Here is a 20,121-nt window from a genome sequence, read left to right as displayed (position 1 = left end):
TAACGTTTTGGGTCCTGTATTTCTACACAATATGTTCCGCTTTGAGAGGTTCATGGGAGTCTTAAAGAAATATGTTCATAACCGTGCTAGGCCAGAAGGAAGCATCTCCAAGGGCCGTCAAAATGAGGAGGTCATTGAGTTTTGTATTGACTTTATTCCTGACCTTAAGCCGATTGGTGTTCCTGAATCGCGGCATAAGGGCAGACTGGATGGAAAAGGCACGCTAGGAGGGGAACAAATAATATGTATGGATGGACATTCTCTCACTGAAGCACACTACACAGTTCTACAGAATTCCGCCTTGGTGGCTCCGTATATGGATGAACACAAGAATTTGCTACGCTCCAAACACCCGGAGCGGTCTGATGACTGGATTACACGTGAACAAACCAGGAGTTTCGCCAGCTGGTTGCAAGCACGTACCATGCATGACACCTCTATTGAAGATGACCTGTACTTGTTGTCCCAGTTACCATCTTCGAATATAATGACTTTCAAAGGGTACGAGATAAATGGTAATACATTTTACACGATCGCCCAAGATAAAAAGGGCACCAACCAAAACAGTGGTGTCCGCTTTGATGCAGAAACCAAGACGGGAAAGGAAACATATTATGGTTATATATAAGACATATGGGAACTTGACTATCGACGTGGTTTGAAGGTCCCTTTGTTTCGGTGCAAATGGGTCAATATGACACAAGGCGGGGTAACGGAAGACCCGCGGTACGGAATGACAACAGTGGATCTCAACAATCTTGCGTATGCAGACGAACCATTCGTCCTAGCCAATGATGTGGCATAGGTTTTCTATGTGAAGGACATGTCTACCAAGCCAAGAAAAAGAAAAGATAAGGAAGCGAATGCACCGTACGATGAGCCAAAGCGGCACATAGTTCTTTCTGGGAAGAGAAACATCGTGGGAGTGGATGACAAGACAGACAAGTCAGAAGATTATGAGAAGTTTGATGAAATTGCTCCATTCACAGTGAATATTGATCCGAGCATCCCGTTAAATGATGAAGATTTTCCATGGTTACGGTGCAAAGGGACACACGCGAAGAAAAAGTTTCACACCCAAAGATCTGGGATGTGATCGGCTTAACTATCATCACTTTCTTCTGTGTTTCACACCCAGGAGGGAATCTCTGTAATAGTTAAGGTAGCTAGTTATGTGTTTTGGCATTTGAAACGCGAAGAAATTTTATGTGCAAGCAAATTCTTTCATGCATTTACTGATTTTTTTCAGCTAAATGACCCTGAAATTGAAAAGCATTTCAAATGAACTCAGAAAAGGTTGAAAGTTGGCATGGTATCATAATTTCACCCACATAGCATGTCAAAAAAGTAGAGAGGCTTACCACAAAAACTGGATGCACTTTGTGTACAAAATGGACAATCTGTTTTGAAGTATCAGGGTTTCGGACGAAAACTCATCCGTTACAAAGGCATTTCATTTTTTAAATAACCTAACCATTACCAAATTGAATATAATGATAAAACACACTAATATTAAACATAAGAAAAAAGAATCACTGAAAAATCTATTTTCAAAGTTAAGTTATTCACAAAAATAAATAAAGCAAAAAAATAAGAAAAAAAAGCCCACCTACTGGGCCACAGCGGCCTGCATACGACTAGAAACCCAACCTGCTGTTGTGCCAGGATGCAGGCCCGCAAGCCCAATAGGCCCCACAGGGCAGAGTAGCAGAGGTAGGCCCAGAAGGCCTGCTTTAGAGAAGAGCTCGAGACAGCAGCGGCGGCGGGGCTTATAAGCAAGTGTGAGAGCCCTTCAGCTAGAGAGGTGGGACTAAACTTCTGCGCCCCTCGCCTGGCAGCGCTCCCCCTTTAGTACCGGGTCGTGGCACCAACCGGTACTAAAGGGGGGGCCTTTAGTACCGGTTGGAGCCACCAACCGGTACTAAAGGGGGTCGCTTCCCGCCGCTTGGGCTAGCCAAAACAGATCTTTAGTACCGGTTGGTGGCTCCAACCGGTACTAAAGGTCCATCCTATATATACAACACTTGGAAAAATTTCAATTTCCCTCTGTTTCTTCCCTCTGTTTCCTCCCTTCGTCGTGCCACCCTGCCCCGATCGACGTCGTCCCCGTCGACGGCGCCGCCCCCGCCCCTCGTCGCCGACCCCGGCCGTGCGCGCCCCTCGTCGCCGCCACGTCTCGTCGTCGCCACGTCGTCGCCGCCACGTCCCGTCGCCGCCCCGTCCTGTCGCCGCCACGTCCCGTCGCCGCCCCGTCGTCGCCTCGCCGGTGAGCTCGCCCCGGCCGCCATGTCCAGTTCCACACACACACACTACACACACACACACACTACACACACACAAGTGATTTAAATATTTAGTTATAGAAATATTTATAAAAATTTAGCAATTTTTCTGTTTTGTAGTTATATAAATATTAGAATTGTTATAGAAATGTTAGTTATATAATCAGGAAATTTTAGAATTAGTTTTAGTTATAGAAATAGTTATAAAAAAGTTAGAATTGTTAGAAATTTTTCTATTTTTTAGTTATAGAAATAGTTATAAAAAAGTTAGAATTGTTAGAAAATTTTCTGTTTTTTAGTTATAGAAATAGTTATAAAAAAGTTAGAATTTTTTTTTTAGTTATAGAAATATTAGAAATGTTATAGAAATGTTAGTTATATATAGCATTGTTAGAAATGTTATAGAAATGTTAGAAATTTTAGTTATCAAAATCCAATCATTAAAAAAATGTTACTTTTTGCGTGCATATAGCTAGTATTTGTTGTCGACGATGCCCGGCCCGCATCCTCGTCGTCGACACGTCCGCGACGACGTCCAGCTGACCCATGTCCGGGACTGGGCTCCGCCGGGCTGGCACTGGGAGGTGCTGCCTGGAGGGGCGCGCCGCTTGATGAGGAACCCGGCCCTGGGTCCCGTCGTCGACCCTGATCTCATTTGGTGGCGTTCGCGTGGGCCAGTTTCGGTGCGGAGGGAGCCGGCCCCGCCGGAGGTGGTACGTCGTCGTGTCAGGGAGGAGGACGAGCACGTCCATCGCTGCATGGTTGCGTTAGAGGGCGGCAGGTTCTCCAATACCTGGCAGTTTCTTCAGGGATCTCACTTCAGCTATGATCCTGTGAGGGTTCCTTCTCTTTGGGTGTCCACCGCCCGCGCCGAAGGAACCGCGAGTGTCCTAGATTCTTCTATAGTATTCGATCTTTATTAGCTACCTAGCCAGTGATGTACTCGATATATAATATTCGAGACGATGTATTCGAGATTATATATTATTCGAGACGATGTATTCGAGATTATATCTATTATTCGAGACGATGTATTCGAGATTATATCTATTATTCGAGACGATGTATTCGAGATTATATCTATTATTCGAGACGATGTATTCGAGATTATATCTATTATTCGAGATTATACTAAATTGTTTTATATTTCTTTTGGCATAGTTAAATAAAAGCTATGGCGGACAATACCGACAGAGAGAGAGAACAGACCATGTTCGATATCATACGCGGGCCAGATGATGATCAGAATGAAGAAGATTTTGACGGCTCCGAATTTCTAAACAACACTGGAGAGGGTGATATGATATTCAATCGCGACGACCGAGAAGATGAAGTCATGAACTACGATGAAGAACATGTTGATCCTGAAACAACAAACACCGGCGAGGTATATATATTTATATAAGCAGGAATCTGGTGATCATCGCATGTTTTAAATGAGTTGAAGATATATTAATGAATCGATCTTTCTTCTTTCAGCCATCCAGATCGAGCAAATCTTCAGGCAAAAGGACGAAACGAGGCCCGAACAAAAAGTTGAAGGAGGGCGTAAAGTACAATATCGAGGCATTCAAACCTAATGGCGAACCATTAGCGCCTAAGAAGATTGCGGACAAGTTCGTTCGTCAGTGCGGAGTTCTTGTGAAGGACCAACTCCTGATCTCCCTTCAAGAATGGAGAAAGCCAGCAAAGCCACGTCCAAGTGTTACTTTTGTCGACGAGAATAAAAAAACTGCTTTGGGATACTCTCATGGAACATTTCACCCTACCAGATAATTTCACAAAAGCAGATGTGCGGAAAGTCAAGGACGCTACTTTTAGGAAGATGGCGGTTGCATTCAACAACCACAAGAATCGTGTATGGGACAAGTACGTCAAGGATGGAAGGAAGACTCCAGTATTCGAGGGGATACTAGAGAATCAAAGTGCTCATTGGGACGATTTCGTGAAATTCAAGGACTCAGAATTAGCTAAGGAACGGTCGAGAATAAACAAGAAGAATGCCAAAAAAAAGGATAAGTTCCATAAGCTGGGGCCAGGTGGCTACGCGGTGGCAATGCCTAAGTGGGATAACTCTGAGAAAGAGATGGAGGATGCAGGTGTCACTCCGGTTACTAAGAGCTGGCCCCCCAGGTGCATGGGGGGGAGTTGGACCCGAAGACAGGCAATGTTTCGACGAAGGCATGTCTGAACGGAGCCGACGATGCGCTACTTGTTGCAATAGAAGAGGCTCGATCGGGGGTGTTCCAGCCCAACAGAGAGAATGACGAGCTTACGCGTGCCCTGGGAAATCCTGAACACCCGGGAAGAACACGAGGCAAGGGCGCTATTCCATGGTATGAGGGGTTTTCGGACTGGAACGCCGACTACAGAACCCGTGCGAGAAAGAAGATTGCGGAGGAGAAGAAGAGGAAGATGGAGGAGGAGCAGAGGAAGCGGGACTATGAACGCCTTCAAGGCCTAGAAGCAAGTCAAGCGGAATTGGCAGCTAAATTCCAGCGGCAGCAGGAGCAGATCGACTCACTTAGCCAGCAAAGGGGGTCTCAGCAGCTGCAGCAGCTAGCGGATGATCCAGCATTGGATACCACCGCCCCATCCATGCCGAGAAGCAGCGTGGGTTCCGCCCCGGGCGACGCACTGTTGGATAGATACCCCGTGGATGATATCGTGGAGAACACTAACTGCGAGCTACACTTCAAAATTAAGAACATATCCTTGAAGGTGGCGGACGGTGTTGCTTATACAAATTCCCCCGATGCAACCTTCCATTGCAACCCGATTCCAGCAGGCTATGCTCGTGTCGTGGTTGATGAGGTGGTGGACCAATATTCGGGGCTAGAGCTTGAAATTCCTGGAGGTGACGAGGAGCACACACTCGGAGATGCCAAAAATCGTATCATCCTATGGAGAAAGGATTGCATCATCTTTCGAAGGCCACCGACACCGCGTCACCCGACTCCTCGTCGAAGTCCGCCACCGAGTCAGCAGACTCCCGCTCCTCCAAGTCCACCAACGCGTGAGGCCACTCCTCCTCCTCCAAGTCCGGCAAAATGTCAGGCCACTCCTCCTCCAAGTCCGACACAGCGTCAGACGTCCACTCCTCCTCCAAGTCCGGCACAACCTCAGGCCACTCCTCCTCCATGTCCGGCACAGCTTCACGCCACTCCTCCTCGTCCAACTCAGCCCGTCAGCCGTCTCCGCCGCCTCAGCAATCGCAGAAGAGACACCCCGCAGCTATGGTGCGTAGCGGTACGAGTCGAGGTCATAGTACAGGAAGTACAGGCGGAGGCAAGCGATATAAATATGGTCCAAACCTCAGTACTCCTCTTCCTATGAGGGCTTACGACAGGACCGAGGAGCAAACCAATGCCATAGTGCGGGCAGAAGTCGGCGCCCATTTTGGATCGAAACCGCCACCGCCGCCAAGGGAGAAAGTGCCTGTGGAAGTAGTTGACCACTTCATTCGTATGGCTGAACCACCAGCTCCTAAGCCTGTTGACTCAGACTATGAGCGCCACATCAGGAAGTTACATCGACAACGTCTATAGAAGGAGGCGAGCTCGAGCTCGAGCAAACAACAAGCAGCTGTCAAAAAATGCGGGAAAACCGTTGCCCAGCTGGGAAAACAGGCGGCGCAATCGATCCCCCCGCTTGTTGTGCCGCCAACAACACGTGACAGTACGCGCGCCCAATATTGTTGTGGCCAAACGGTTTACGTTCCCGAGGTGGGCGATGTGGTAATAACCCAGGAGCATATAATGCAGGCTGAAGAACTCAAGATCACTGTTGGACAACTCCTCGAGATCGAGGACATGCCTCTGATTACAGAGGAGGAAATAAAACGGAAATTTGTCCGGGGCCAACCTTTGGTCGAGCCAGAAGATGTCAAGAAGCTCCCAACGAGAATGTATGAATTGCATCAATGGTACATGGACATTAGCAAGAGATCCGATCGAGAGTCCCTCATGGTGTATGTCAAGAAGGATGATTACTACCATGAGAAAGCTGTGGCCGTTGAGTATTCTGAACTGTTTCAGTTATACAATCAAGACGCACTCGACAAATCTATCGTCAGTTGCTATTGTCTGTAAGTGATTTCTTTCTGTAATTTAAGTCTCAAGCTAGCTGTAGTGATCCTTTTGATCAATCATTACGTGTAATTATCCTCACTATATTCTTTTCTGTGGTATTATGCAGCATGAGGATGTATGAAATGAGAAAAGGTGGACGCTATGGCATTGGGTTCATTAACCCAAACACTGTTAATGAATACACATGGAAATTAGGTGCATATTATGAAAAAGAGGTAGAGGACAACATGCTAGAGTTCTTGAAGCACCTCAAATACAATGAAGATATACTACTTCCTTACAACTTCCAGTGAGTCACACTTTCTTGTACTACAAATTCTCTGTTTTTGCCTACTAGCTAGCTACATGTTTTTGCTTACATATGCCCGCTTAATTAAGACATGCAAACGTGTGTGTGCATGCAGATTTCACTGGATCATGTGTATCATTAAAGTTGACGCCGGAACAGTTGAAATACTGGACTCGCTACTCAAACCAAATAGTGACTATAGCATCTTGTTTGGGATAGTCAACAGGTAATTTCAATCATTATTAACTATATATCTCGGCCTATTTAGTTCGTCATTTCATGATATGAACTATTTAATAACCCCTTTATTCATTTTCTTTGTCGGCGGGCAGGGCTTGGGCAAGGTTCATCGGCGTCACGGAAGGCGAATGGAAACCAAAGCTGAAATGGTTTCGAGCCAAGGTAAGTAATTAAGTAGTACTAGCTAGCTAGCTAGCTCTGCCATCTCTTTAATTATCATGCTTGATTAATTATTATCTGATCAAATTAAATTCCATTCTCGTAATAAAGGCCCTGAAGCAGGCGCCGGGAACTAATCTGTGTGCATACTGCGTTTGCGAGAACATTCGCAATGATGGCATCCGAAAGGAGCAGATCTCAAAGACAGGAATGGGTACGTTTGTCAGAACAATATTCACAATTTTTACACCATTATCGATATCTAGTCACACAACTAATACACATGCATATTGATCTCCTTCTTAACAGTTCAAAGAGGTGCGGGACAAGCTCCTACCAACGGAGCGCGTAGAAGCACTTCAAGAGGAAATAGCGGGATTTTTGCTCGACCAGGTCATAAATCCAAAGGGAGAATACTATTACCCGCTACCTTCCCCATCGAAAAAGACATGAACCACTTCCAATTGTCATCGTGCTCCGAAGGCACCAATCAGGCTAATGCCACTGGCTCCGAAGGCAACATGCATATGTAGGAGAAATTGTATATAGCTATACATGTGTGTATGTGTGAATTAATATGGTGGTTTATGAGACATGATTGATGATATATATATGATTGGTTCTACTAGAAATTCTATTTATATATATATATATGCATAACGTGTACAATGTGTAGTACCGTAAAATACCAGCAAACGAAAAAGAATTAAAATGGAAAACACAAAATTAAATGAAAAAGAAATCATAAAACCAACCCCCCCCCCCCAACATTTTAGTACCGGTTGGTGTTACCAACCGGTACTAAAGGGCTCCCGGCCCCCGGAGCTGGCTCGTGCCACGTGGTTGCCCTTTAGCACCGGTTCGAGCTGAACCGGTACTAAAGGGGGGGGGGCCTTTAGTGCCGAAATGTTAGTGCCGGTTACCTAACCGGCACTAAAGGGCCTTACGAACCGGTGCTATTGCCCGGTTCTGCACTAGTGAGGGGAGGAGGTCGCCGACCTAGAGGGGGCGTGCCATGGGGGGAAACCGAATAGGACTCCAAGTCCTATTCGGCCCCCTTCCTTTCTTACGCCGGGGGAAAGGGGAATGGATAGGGAAGAGGAGAAGGAAAGGGGGGGCGCGCCCCTCCCCTAGTCCAATTCGGACTCCCCATGGGAGGGGGTGCGGCCACCCCTTGTAGGCTGCCTCCCCTCTCCCCTATGTCCCATGTAGGCCCATTACTTTCCCCGGGGGGTTCCGGTAACCCCTCGGTACTCTGCAAAATACCCGAACCACTCAGAAACCATTCCGGTGTCCGAATACCATCTTCCAATATATTGATACGTCTCCATCGTATCTACTTTTCCAAACACTTTTGACCTTGTTTTGGACTCTAACTTGCATGATTTGAATGGAACTAACCCGGACTGACGCTGTTTCAGCAGAATTGCCATGGTGTTATTTTTGTGCAGAAATAAAAGTTCTCAGAATGACCTGAAACTTCACGGAGAATATTTTCTGAAATATATAAAAAATACTGGCGAAGGAATCAACACCAGGGGCCCACACCCTGTCCAAGAGGGTGGGGGCACGCCCATCCCCCTGGGGCGCACCCCCTGCCTCTTGGGCCCCCTGATGCTCCACCGACCTCAACTCCAACTCTATATATTCACGTTCGGGGAAAAAATCAGAGAGAAGGATTCCTCGCGTTTTACGATACGGAGCCGCCGCCAAGCCCTAATCTCTCTCGGGAGGGCTGGTCTGGAGTTCGTTCGGGGCTCCGGAGAGGGGAATCCGTCGCCATAGTCATCATCAACCTTCTTCCATCCCAATTTCATGATGCGCACCGCTGTGTGTGAGTAATTCCATCATGGGCTTGCTGGACGGTGATGGGTTGGATGATATTTATCATGTAATCGAGTTAGTTTTGTTAGGATTTGATCCCTAGTATCTACTATGTTCTGAGATTAATGTTGCTATGACTTTGCTATGCTTAATGCTTGTCACTAGGGCCCGAGTGCCATGATTTCAGATCTAAACCTATTATGTTTTCATGAATATATGTGAGTTTTTGATCCTATATTGCAAGTCAATAGTCACCTACTATGTGTTATGATCCGGTAACCCCGAAGTGACAATAATCAGGACCACTCCCGGTGATGACCGTAGTTTGAGGAGTTCATGTATTCACTAAGTGTTAATTCTTTGTTCCGGTACTCTATTAAAAGGAGACCTTAATATCCCTTAGTTTCCAATAGGACCCCGCTGCCACGGGAGGGTAGGACAAAAGATGTCATGCAAGTTCTTTTCCATAAGCACGTATGACTATATTCGGAATACATGCCTACATTACATTGATGAACTGGAGCTAGTTCTGTGTCACCCCATGTTATAACTGTTGCATGAGGAATCACATCCGACATAATTATCCATCACTGATCCAATGCCTACGAGATTTTCACATATTGATCTTTGCTTAGTTACTTTTCCGTTGCACTGTTACAATCACTACAAAACCAATACTGTTACTTTTGCCACTATTACCGTTACTTCCATATTACTTTGCTACTAAATACTTTGCTGCAGATATTAAGTCTTTCAGGTGCGGTTGAATTGACAACTCAACTGTTAATACTTGAGAATATTCTTTGGCTCCCCTGGTGTCGAATCAATAAATTTGGGCTGAATACTCTACCCTCGAAAACTATTGCGACCCCCTATACTTGTGGGTTATCATATATCAATCTTTACCTCTCGACCATTTCAAGACTCCTTGTCATGTCTGTGATCTCATTTGGGACTTCGAACAATCTTCGGTGAACAAAACACATAACTCATAATACAAATCGTCATTGAATATTAAGCATGCGGACCCTACGGGTTCTAGAACTATGTAGACATGACCGAGACACATCTCCAATCAACAACCAACAACGGAACCTGGATGCTCATATTGGTTCCTACATATTCTACGAAGATCTTTATCAGTCAAACCGCAATGACCACATATGTCATTTCCTTTGTCATCGGTATGTTACTTGCCCGAGATTCGATCGTCGGTATCCTCATACCCAGTTCAATCTCGTTACCGGCAAGTCTCTTTACTCGTTCTGTAATGCATCATCCCGCAACTAACTCATTAGTCACATTGCTTGCGAGGCTTATCATGATGTGCATTACTGAGAGGGTCCAGAGATACCTCTTCGATACTCGGAGTCACAAATCCTAATCTCGATCTATGCCAACCCAACAAACACCTTTGAAGACACATGTAGAGCATCTTTATAATCACCCAGTTACGTTGTGACATTTGATAGCACACAAGGTGTTCCCCCGGTATTCGGGAGTTGCATAATCTCATAGTCAAAGGAATATGTATAAGTCATGAAGAAAGCAATAGCAATAAAACTTAACGATCATTATGCTAAGCTAATGATGTGTCTTGTCCATCACATCATTCTCCTAATGATGTGATCCCGTTCATTAAATGACAACCCATGTTTATGGTTAGGAAACTTAACCATCTTTGATTAACGAGCTAGTCAAGTAGAGGCATACTAGGGACACTTTGTTTTGTCTATGTATTCACAAATGTACTAAGTTTCCGGTTAATGCAATTCTAGCATGAATAATAAACATTTATCATGATATAAGGAAATATAAATAACAACTTTATTATTGCCTCTAGGGCATATTTTCTTCACGCATCAGCGTGCTACTACGGCGAAATCACCGATAGATGCGACGTTTGCCGGAGATTCACGACACTCGGCATGGGAGCTCAGGGTGGATGGCGATGACAGAGACACAGGTCGTCGACAGGTGGTTCCCTTCCATGCGAACGGAGATGCTTTTTGCAACGGAGGTCCTGTTGCAATGCAACATGGATCTTGTTGCAAATTGTGCTGGACACGGCCATGAGCTAGATATGCTTTTGTGAGAAGGGTTTAGTTGCAATTGCAACAAGACTCTTATTGCAATGGCGACGTAGATGGTTGACGAGCAAAGATGATTCTGCAACAAGGGTCATGTTGGTTTGGTCCTAGAATGTGAGAAACAGTGAATAGAACGGTACGATCACACGGTGAGCATCATAAATCGAACCCGGCCAATGTTTTCAAAAGATCAGCCGGTCAACACGTAGCACGCCTCACAAACTAAACATACCCTCAAACTGAACGTAATAACTCAATCACAAATTATGAACATTTTTGCTTGGACACAAAGCGCAAACAACTCAGTACCACTCACATTCATTTGCGAGAAAACTAAAACCATGGAGCTTGTGGTAACGATTCATCATATAGATGACCTTTTTTTGGAATATCACACAGATTATTATTATTATGAGGTTGGAGAATATCATGGACTAAGACTAGTGGTGGATCCTTCGTTAACTGTAGCATTTTTCTACTGTTGGCCTGGGCCTGACCCAGTTCTGGTTCCGCCCCTCGCTGGCTAAGACACTCTGGCATCTGCCGTGGAGTTGGCACGATTGACAAAAAGTCACTAGACGAGACGAGACCTAAGACACTACATATACCAATCTTGGAGTGGAAGCAGATCGGCGTTGCCCGTGCGCTCCAGGACGGCGCGCACGGCGGCCTGTAGCTCCTTCGCGTCCGCCCGCGTCTGCTCCGCTAGCCGGTGCTTGACGTCGTCGAGACAGATTCCTGAGGTTTCGAGTATTAGGATGGCCACGCCGACGGTCAACACGGCCCAGCCGACCAAGCCGGGGATGAAGGCGCCGGACGTGATGCCGAGGACGCCCACGGAGGTCCACGCCAGCTCGGACACGGTGAAGGCTGGCGGCATTGGCGGGCGCCGTCGCAGGACCCTCTCCGACCTGCGGACGTCCTCCTCCAGCTTCCGCACCTGCCACGGCTCCAGCCCCGACGCCAGCAGCCGCCGCGCTCGCCGCTCCCGCTGCCTGTGCCGCCGCCGCTGCCGGCGTCGCCGCAGCACGCGATGCTCCTCCGGGCCCAGGCCGTCATCGTAGTCATCATATTCGTCGTCGTCGTGGTGGTGGTGGTAGATGGGTTCCTCTGCCGCCGCCGTGCTTACCGTTGTGAATATCAACCGATCCATCCCCGCGAATTTGCTTGCGATGGGTCGGTGTTCCTCCCTGCTTTGGGCTAGATTACAAGTAGTTCACTGCGTGCATATATTTGTACACGTAGCAACAATGAAGCACATTCCGATTCGGACCAGAGGTTCCCGGAATTCTTGGACCGTACTACTTTCAGTTTACACAGTCAGAGAGCGTGGCTGATTTGTTGAAGTATAAACCCCTTATCCCTATTTTGCCCCTCGCTCTGCTTTGCTTGCCCGATCCAAAATAAGCGTCTGGTCATATGCCACTCTCAGGGGTTCAAGAGTCATGACCATGTTGGCTTATTTGAGTTGATGTTTCATTCTGTGCTTTTCAAATTGAAATATTTCAATTCTGTTTGTTTTTCTAGGGGCTGACTATACTCTAGACGCCAGAAAAATAATCAGGACCAGTCGATTTTCTAAAGTAATGCTACACGTACAAAAAGATACAAACTTTTACATAAGGATGCGTCTAGCGGGTGGCCGTTGGCCCACTAGCGCTTCGGAGTGGCCAGCTAAAAAAAAAATATTCTGTCCCCCAATCTATAAATGGAAATAATTTGTTCCCTCTTAATCCATATTAGTAAAAGTGAACAGGTGTGAACAGAATTTTTTTTTACAAAGCAACCACGTGAACTAGTGTGAACGCACTTACATTAAGTTTCCAAATTAAAAAAAAAACATAACTTTCAAACTGCACATCAAAAGTGAAATCCGTTGAAACCCTCACGCCATGCTCTTTGAAACTAGATCCCGCATGAATATGTTTTTGATGAAAAATTTTGTGTGTAATTCAGTCCCTGTTTTGTGCAAGTGTCTAGTAGTCGATGTGCAACTACTGACAGTGAATGTGCAACATTCCGCTTACCTCGTGGACGTGCAGTTTTCATTGATGGCACATTCACCCTAAACTAGCCCATTTCAGAGAGATGTGCAACCTCGTTTTTGGCCAGGCAACTACCTAGTAGTTGATGTGCAACTTTCTTTCTGCCCGTGGATGTGCTTTCATTGTTTGCTCTATCGGCCAACTACCTATCAGTGGATGTGCAACTCTGGATACTGCCACGACCAACAATCTAACAGTGGTGCGTAACTTTTCCTTGTATCCCCATGGATGTGTAGTTTCCCTGCTAGCACCTAGGCCAAGCCACCCCTTCTAGTGAGATTTACAACTTTAGCATCTTGTCTATATGAAACTTTTCACTACCCTCATGAATGTGGAGTTTTCATAATCTGATTATCCCACATGTGAGATGTGCAACTTCGTATGTTGCACTGGCCAACTGCCTAGCAGACTTGTGCAACTCCGTCTGTTGCCCCAACAAGGGAGGGGAGGGAGTTGCACATCGACTAATAGACCGTTGGCGTGAACAACAGACTAAGTTGCACATAGCACTGGTAGGAGGAAGGGGCAGGGTGTAAAAGAGTGAAAAACTACACATCCACGAGTAGGGAGGAGAGTTGCACATCGACTACTAGGTTGTTGGTTGGGACGTTAGACTAGTTGCACACTGCGTTATCATTGTTGGTTGGTTGCGACCTCATAGGAAGTTGGATCATGCAGCTCCAAATATTAAGTTTTTAAAAAAGTTGCACCATTCAGTACTAAAGTTGCATAATGCAGTACTAAAATTGCATCATATAGCATCCAAGTTGGCATCGAAAAAATTTCAACGAAATATACTCATGCGGGATCTAGTTTCAAAGATCTCGCCACGAGGAATCCAACGGTGAAGACGGATCTGAATTTCGATGCGCGGTTTGAAAGATATGACTTTTTAAAAATTTGAAAACCCAAAATAAACTCAAGCAGGAGTATATATTCTCAGGCATATATATGCTTGCAGTAGTAAGCTAGCTAGTAATGCTTATGTGTTGATGAGTACATATGGCTTTGTCAAGTACTCAAATGTTCAAACCAAGAGGCTATGCAGGAGATATGACAAAATCTTAGTCACTATCCCAGCAAAAAATGAAAAAAAAAATCAATTGTTCGAGCAGAGCTAGTGATATACAGTAACAATAATAAAAAAGCCTTTCAGTCCTAAACAAGTTGGGGCAGTCTAAGTTGAAAGCCAAGATCTCAAAACCAAGTAATGATTCTGACATGTGGATAGCCAACTTCCATACACCCCTGTGCATGGCTAGTTCTTTGGTGATATTCTAGTTCTTCAGATATCTCTTTATGACTCCTCACATGTCAATATTGGCCTACCCTGGCCTCTCTTGGCATTATCAACACACTTTAACCATCCTCTATCTCTTGACACTTATGGAGGCCTGCATTGAATATGCTGAAACCACCGCCCAGGTTTGAACCAGAGACCTTCGGTGTGTTAGACTGGCGTGATAACCAACTACACCATGAAACCTTGATATACATAGTTGAATAATGAATACACCCACCACAAAGAAAAAAAAGAGAATAGTTGATTTCGGAATAAAACTGTCCTGGTACACACACTAAATGAGATAAATAAATGACCTAATGTTGAAAGTTAAAACACGAAATCTGAAATGAACAGTGTGTGTGAAATGGTGGTCCATAACATATAACATCTCATTACCAAAATGAAGAATTGCACTGAATCTATCAGTCATCAAAACATGCAATTTGATATCTTCATATTCAGTAAACTAAGAGAGTGGTACTCATAAGTTTCCATCTCCCCGGCAGTACTGAAGAATAACCTGGGCAAGGCTCAAGGGGCGGTGCAGAGCGGGCAGTGTGACTACCTCCCGGCTGCCATCCTCAAGGTGATCCTGATACATGTGAAGTCGAATGCTGGCATCTCCATAGTGATATATACAATTACCTTGGATGGCAGGAGGATGATCAACGTTGACAGAGAGACAACAGCGGCGTCCTAGGAAGATAGCACGGTTTCCGATGCTCTTGACCGGTTCCAGGACCTTGCCCTCGAAGTCAACCCTGAAGACATGCGTGCGCTTGGCATATATTGAGTGCCATTGCCACCACGGCACACACACAAGCAGCAACTCCCCGGCATTATCCACGAGGAAGTTTTGCCCTAATTCCCTGCTTCTATTGATGATGGTAGTGATCTCAGGCTTCTTGTGACCTTCCAAGCAATCCACAGCCATAACCGACCCGCCAATGTCAGTGATGTATACCCGGCCTTGGAAGGACACCACGGTGCAGATCGGGGTGCTGCTTATATTCTCGAACCTAAACCACCTAGGGGAAGGATGACTCGGTTCGCACCATCGTCCGCTGTCAGGCGAGAAGAGAAAGAGCACTGGCTCCGTCATGCCGGCGCCCATGGCGACGCGGGAGCGAAAGCGATGAGATGCAAGGCTTGAAGGGAAGCCAACCATGGAGCCTGTGAAGGGATTGAGGACACAGATGTTGTAGGCACGCCCGCGGGCCATTTCAAGGACGAGGAGGACGTCCGCCGCGCCGATGTAGTTGTAGCCGTTGTTCAGGGGCAGGTCCTTGCGCAGGAAGCGCCCGGTGTCGAGGTTGAGGAAGAGGCGGGAGTCGACGCGGCGGGAGAGGTCGTCGTAGAGCATCACCCATCTGTGTGGGCGGAAGCGGCGGCTTAGGCCGCGCGGTTTGTCGGTGGCGGCGCGCCAGCTGCGGCACACGGCGCGGAGGTTCACGTAGTAGTCGATGTCGCCGGCGTCGAGGAAGACGTCTCCGACGCAACTGACGACCAGTCCTTCCGCGGCATGGCCGCTGCGCGGTACGTGTGCGCCGCTGGTTGTTTGGCGTGGGCTGGTGCGGGTAGATAAGATCTCGAGCTTCCGTGGGCGGTGATCGTGGAGAATCTAAACCACCATGACATCTTCGGATTTTTTTATGATAATACGTGTCTTATTTATTTTTTCCTATTTTTTTATTAATTAATAATAATAATACTAAAGCACGGAGTGTTTCTGGTGGTATGTCGTGGCACTTTTATATAAAAGTCCCTTCTTTTCTAAAAATTCAACCCGTAGTCCTCACAAACACAAACCCATACATGCCAGAGAAAAGAAAAAAAACCCACAGCCACGGTCTGTCCTCCTCAGCCATGTCTGCCTCCGGATCCGACCTCCTGCCATGGCCCGTCTCACCTCACCGCGCGCCGCCAGCCGCCGCCGCTCGTCGCCACCGCCTACCCCGCCGCCGCGCCCATCCCTATCTATGGATCAAGGTTGGTCAACGAGCGTGTGGGATGGCAAGCGGCTCTCCCACTCGATCTGATGAGTGAGGTCTGCACAGGGCGGTGGCAGACGGGCTGGACGCGCGGAATGACGGCAGAGTCCGAATCCAGGTGAGCGGCAGATGGACCTTGCAAGGCATCGGGGTTCTCCTGGATGATGCCATGGTTGCGCCGCCTGCTCCTGAAAGAAAACGAGCAAGCATGAGGGGAGGAGAAAGGAAGAAAACCAAGAAAAGAAACGAGGGGTGGTACGGCATGGCGAGCATGGCGGCGAGAACCCAAGTTGCTCCCTCCAGCGCGCCCCCTCCATGGCTCGCGCACTTCTTTTTTGTTAAAACAATGATTTCTCTGTGAGGATTTGAACTCAAAAATAGTCCCACCTCTCTCTTGTGTATCCAATCCAATCAATATATTACAAGTTTTAGAGTGGTTGGGCTTTTTTAGAACCGTTCGTTGATGTCGATCTAACGGCAGACAAATACGAAGTACTGGGTAGTACTCCGATGAAAGTACGCGAAAGTACTAAAACGAGTGGGGCCGGTACTCGTGACAAGGTGGGGACGCGTTTTAATCTAGGGGCAGTTTAGTCCTAGGAAAATTTGCACGCGCCGCCCCTCTCGTCGAATGAATAACCGCCGCAATGGTGCTACACATTCCACAATTACTCATCGGCGGCCATCTCCTCCCTCTCCTCCATGTCCACCGCAGTCATCTCCTCCTTCTTGCCGCTGCAACCACGCTCCACTCAGGAAACCCCCCCACCCACCCCCACCCCCTCTTCCACGGCAGATCGAGCTGATGGCCGGCGGCAAGAACACCGACTTCGTGCAGATCGCCGGTGGCGACCAGGTCAAGTTGGCCAGGTTGAGGGAGATCCGTTCTTGGTTTGACAACACAAGGCAGATGAGCTGGACGGCAATGGCCACTCTCAAGAATTTGACGAAGAAGGAGAGGGCAAAGCTTTTCCCCCAGCCCGCGCAACCGATTCAGAAGATCGAGATCCTCCTCTGGGCGATGGAGCAGGCCAATTCGTCCAGCGAGTGGACCAGGCGGAGGTGGTGGGCGTTCAGATCCAGGGTAGAGCATCCACTGGATCAGGAACCCACCGTGCACGAGGTGCCGTTGCAGATTGTGCAGCCTCCAACCGAGTCACCGGAGACTTCGAAGCGCAAGATGAGGAGGACAATGGTCGCGACCTCGCTTCCCCGCCGTTCTCCACGCTTCCCTCGATGCTCTCCTCGTCTGAACGGTGGCGGTAGCTATGTTTAGAGTAAGCTTCCCCACTCCTCATCTTTCTACTGCTCGTGCTTACATCATGGTGATACTGATCATAATAGCTCAGAGAGGAAATGCTAGATGGCATTTTAATCTCAATGAATTGCATGAACATTTGAGTACATGGATTTGGAGGATGGATTATGATGTATGTGAACCCTAGGCATCATATGAACCCTAGGAAAAATTAGTAATGTTCTAGTGGTAGACACTGAAATATTTCGGTACGCACCGGTAGGCACTGAAATATTTCGGAACTGCCCTAGGCAAAATTTGTAATGTTGTAGTGATGGACACTGAAATATTTCGGTACACACCGGTAGGCATTGAAATATTTCGGTACTGCCCTAGGCAAAATTTGTAATGTTGTGGTAGACACTGAAATATTTCGGTACACACCGGTAGGCACTGAAATATTTTGTTACTACAATTTCAGTACACACCGATGCACACTGAATTATTTCACTACTGCAATTTCAGTACACACCGGTACACACTGAAATATTTCAGTACTGCAAATTCTATACAAAGTTGGCATTTTGTCATTTATGTGTGAATTAATCCATGCATCATATGGCCTAACTTTGTACATGAGTTTGGGTCAATTTCATGTCTATTTGTTGTTAAAATTATTGTCATGCCATGAAACACAAGACAAGTCACTGACCCAAGCTTGCAAAGATGCCATATCAATGTTGCTGATATGAAATATGCATGTTTTCACCTAGTCTTGTGTCTGAATTAAAACTGAGCATTTTTTCTTGATGGTATCCATGGATCTAGAACTCCTATGAATTTGCTCATGTTGGATGTTTTGTTCTCCATCATTTGTACTAGCATTCCGTGCGATTAGATGCCATGACAAGACCCCTGGCATATTTATTTTCTTGCCTCCAACATCACATGTGTGTTTTGCAGGAAAAAACATGGAGTTCACCAGGCTGGCTGAAGTTGTGAGGCTGGGAGGCTGATGGTGCTGCTACTGGCTGATCCTTCTTCTTTCAGTTTTTGTTCGTCATTTCTCAAGCCATTGGACCAGGGCTACTTCCCTATGTGCTGTTAATGTATTAAGTAGTTCCTTCGAATTTGTAGTATTAGTTAGTTTGAATGTGGAAGTACCTTAATTTTTAGGAACGAAATGTTGCTATGTATGAACAAGGGTTTCATACCTTAATCTTTGGATAATTAATTATGTGAACTATTGGATGTGGCGCATAACGAAACGCCTCTACCATTGATACTAGTTCAACATGTCGGTCCAATTAGAGACCAGCCACTACCATATAGAACAGTTAGCATTTCATACTACAACCTGGCACGTACAAAACATCACACAGTGGAAGCACATCCCTAAGCACCTTGCATTGTACAAGGTCTTAGAGACAAGCCTCTACCATATATAACAGTTACCATGTCACACTACAGCCTATAAAACATCACACAGTGGAATAATTATAGCTAGTAGAGCATTAGTTACCAGTTAATAATAGTTGCAATCCATCACAAGCAATAGTACCTAGATATGAGTAGATATAGGTACGGTAATACACGACAATTACTCGCAAACAAGAGCTAACATAACAAGTTCATTTCAGATTGATACATGGCCCACCCCAGTTCTAAATGAGGTGGATAGTGATCATCATCCTCAAGTCATGGCGACGGGTGTTCGCAACAGTGAGTAGGATGGCCTGCCCTACCCGAAGATTCTTGGCACGAAGGAACTTCTTCCACCCTGCCCTGCTCAAGACAGTGCGACCGTCCGTGTCCACTGCATAGGCACAGCTGGTGATGGAGCCCGTTCTGGTAAGGCGTAGTCCAGCAGCCATGCCTTCTTCGTCCGGGTCGATGCCACAGCTATCAAGTAACCTCTTAGGTAATTTCTGAAAATAGTTGACATGATCATATACATTAGTGGAAATAGCAAAACAGTTGACATGATATATGATCATGTCACGTGCAAATATCAACAAAGCATACACTTCAAGACACATATATCATTGGATTCAACACTGAGCATATATATCATCACATCAGTACACTATACGCCAAGCATCAAATTACTACAGTAATTAGGCATATCATTAGATTACTGCGTACACTAAGCATATCATCGCATATTACTACACTACATGCATGTCATAAAATTCTTCACTAAATGAATTCTAAACTAGGCCTCTCATCACAGTACTACAACATGCATATCATATGAACTACTACACTAACTAAGCATGTATATCATGTAATTACCACACTAAGTAACATACCATGATATGCCGTTTAACATTCCCTAGGTAGTCTTCACATAGCGGAAGCATGTCCCAGAGGTTGCCGATTTCCTCGTCGCCCAGTCTGAGTCCTTGGGCATACAGGTATTCAACAAGTGGGTTCTCATCATCATCTGAATCGTCATCATCTGAATCAGCACCATCTTCCTCCTCATGAACTTCATCCTCACTATCCGGAATCAAATTTAGATAGATAACAGAAATCCTGGGCCTATCTTTTCTGAAGGAGAAGCTGATCAATTCACCCCCACTAAG

The sequence above is a fragment of the Triticum urartu genome, chromosome 5A (genome assembly GCF_056163025.1).
Source record: "Triticum urartu cultivar PI428250 chromosome 5A, HENAU_Tu73, whole genome shotgun sequence".
NCBI lineage: Eukaryota > Viridiplantae > Streptophyta > Magnoliopsida > Poales > Poaceae > Triticum > Triticum urartu.
This window is presented reverse-complemented; position numbering follows the sequence as displayed.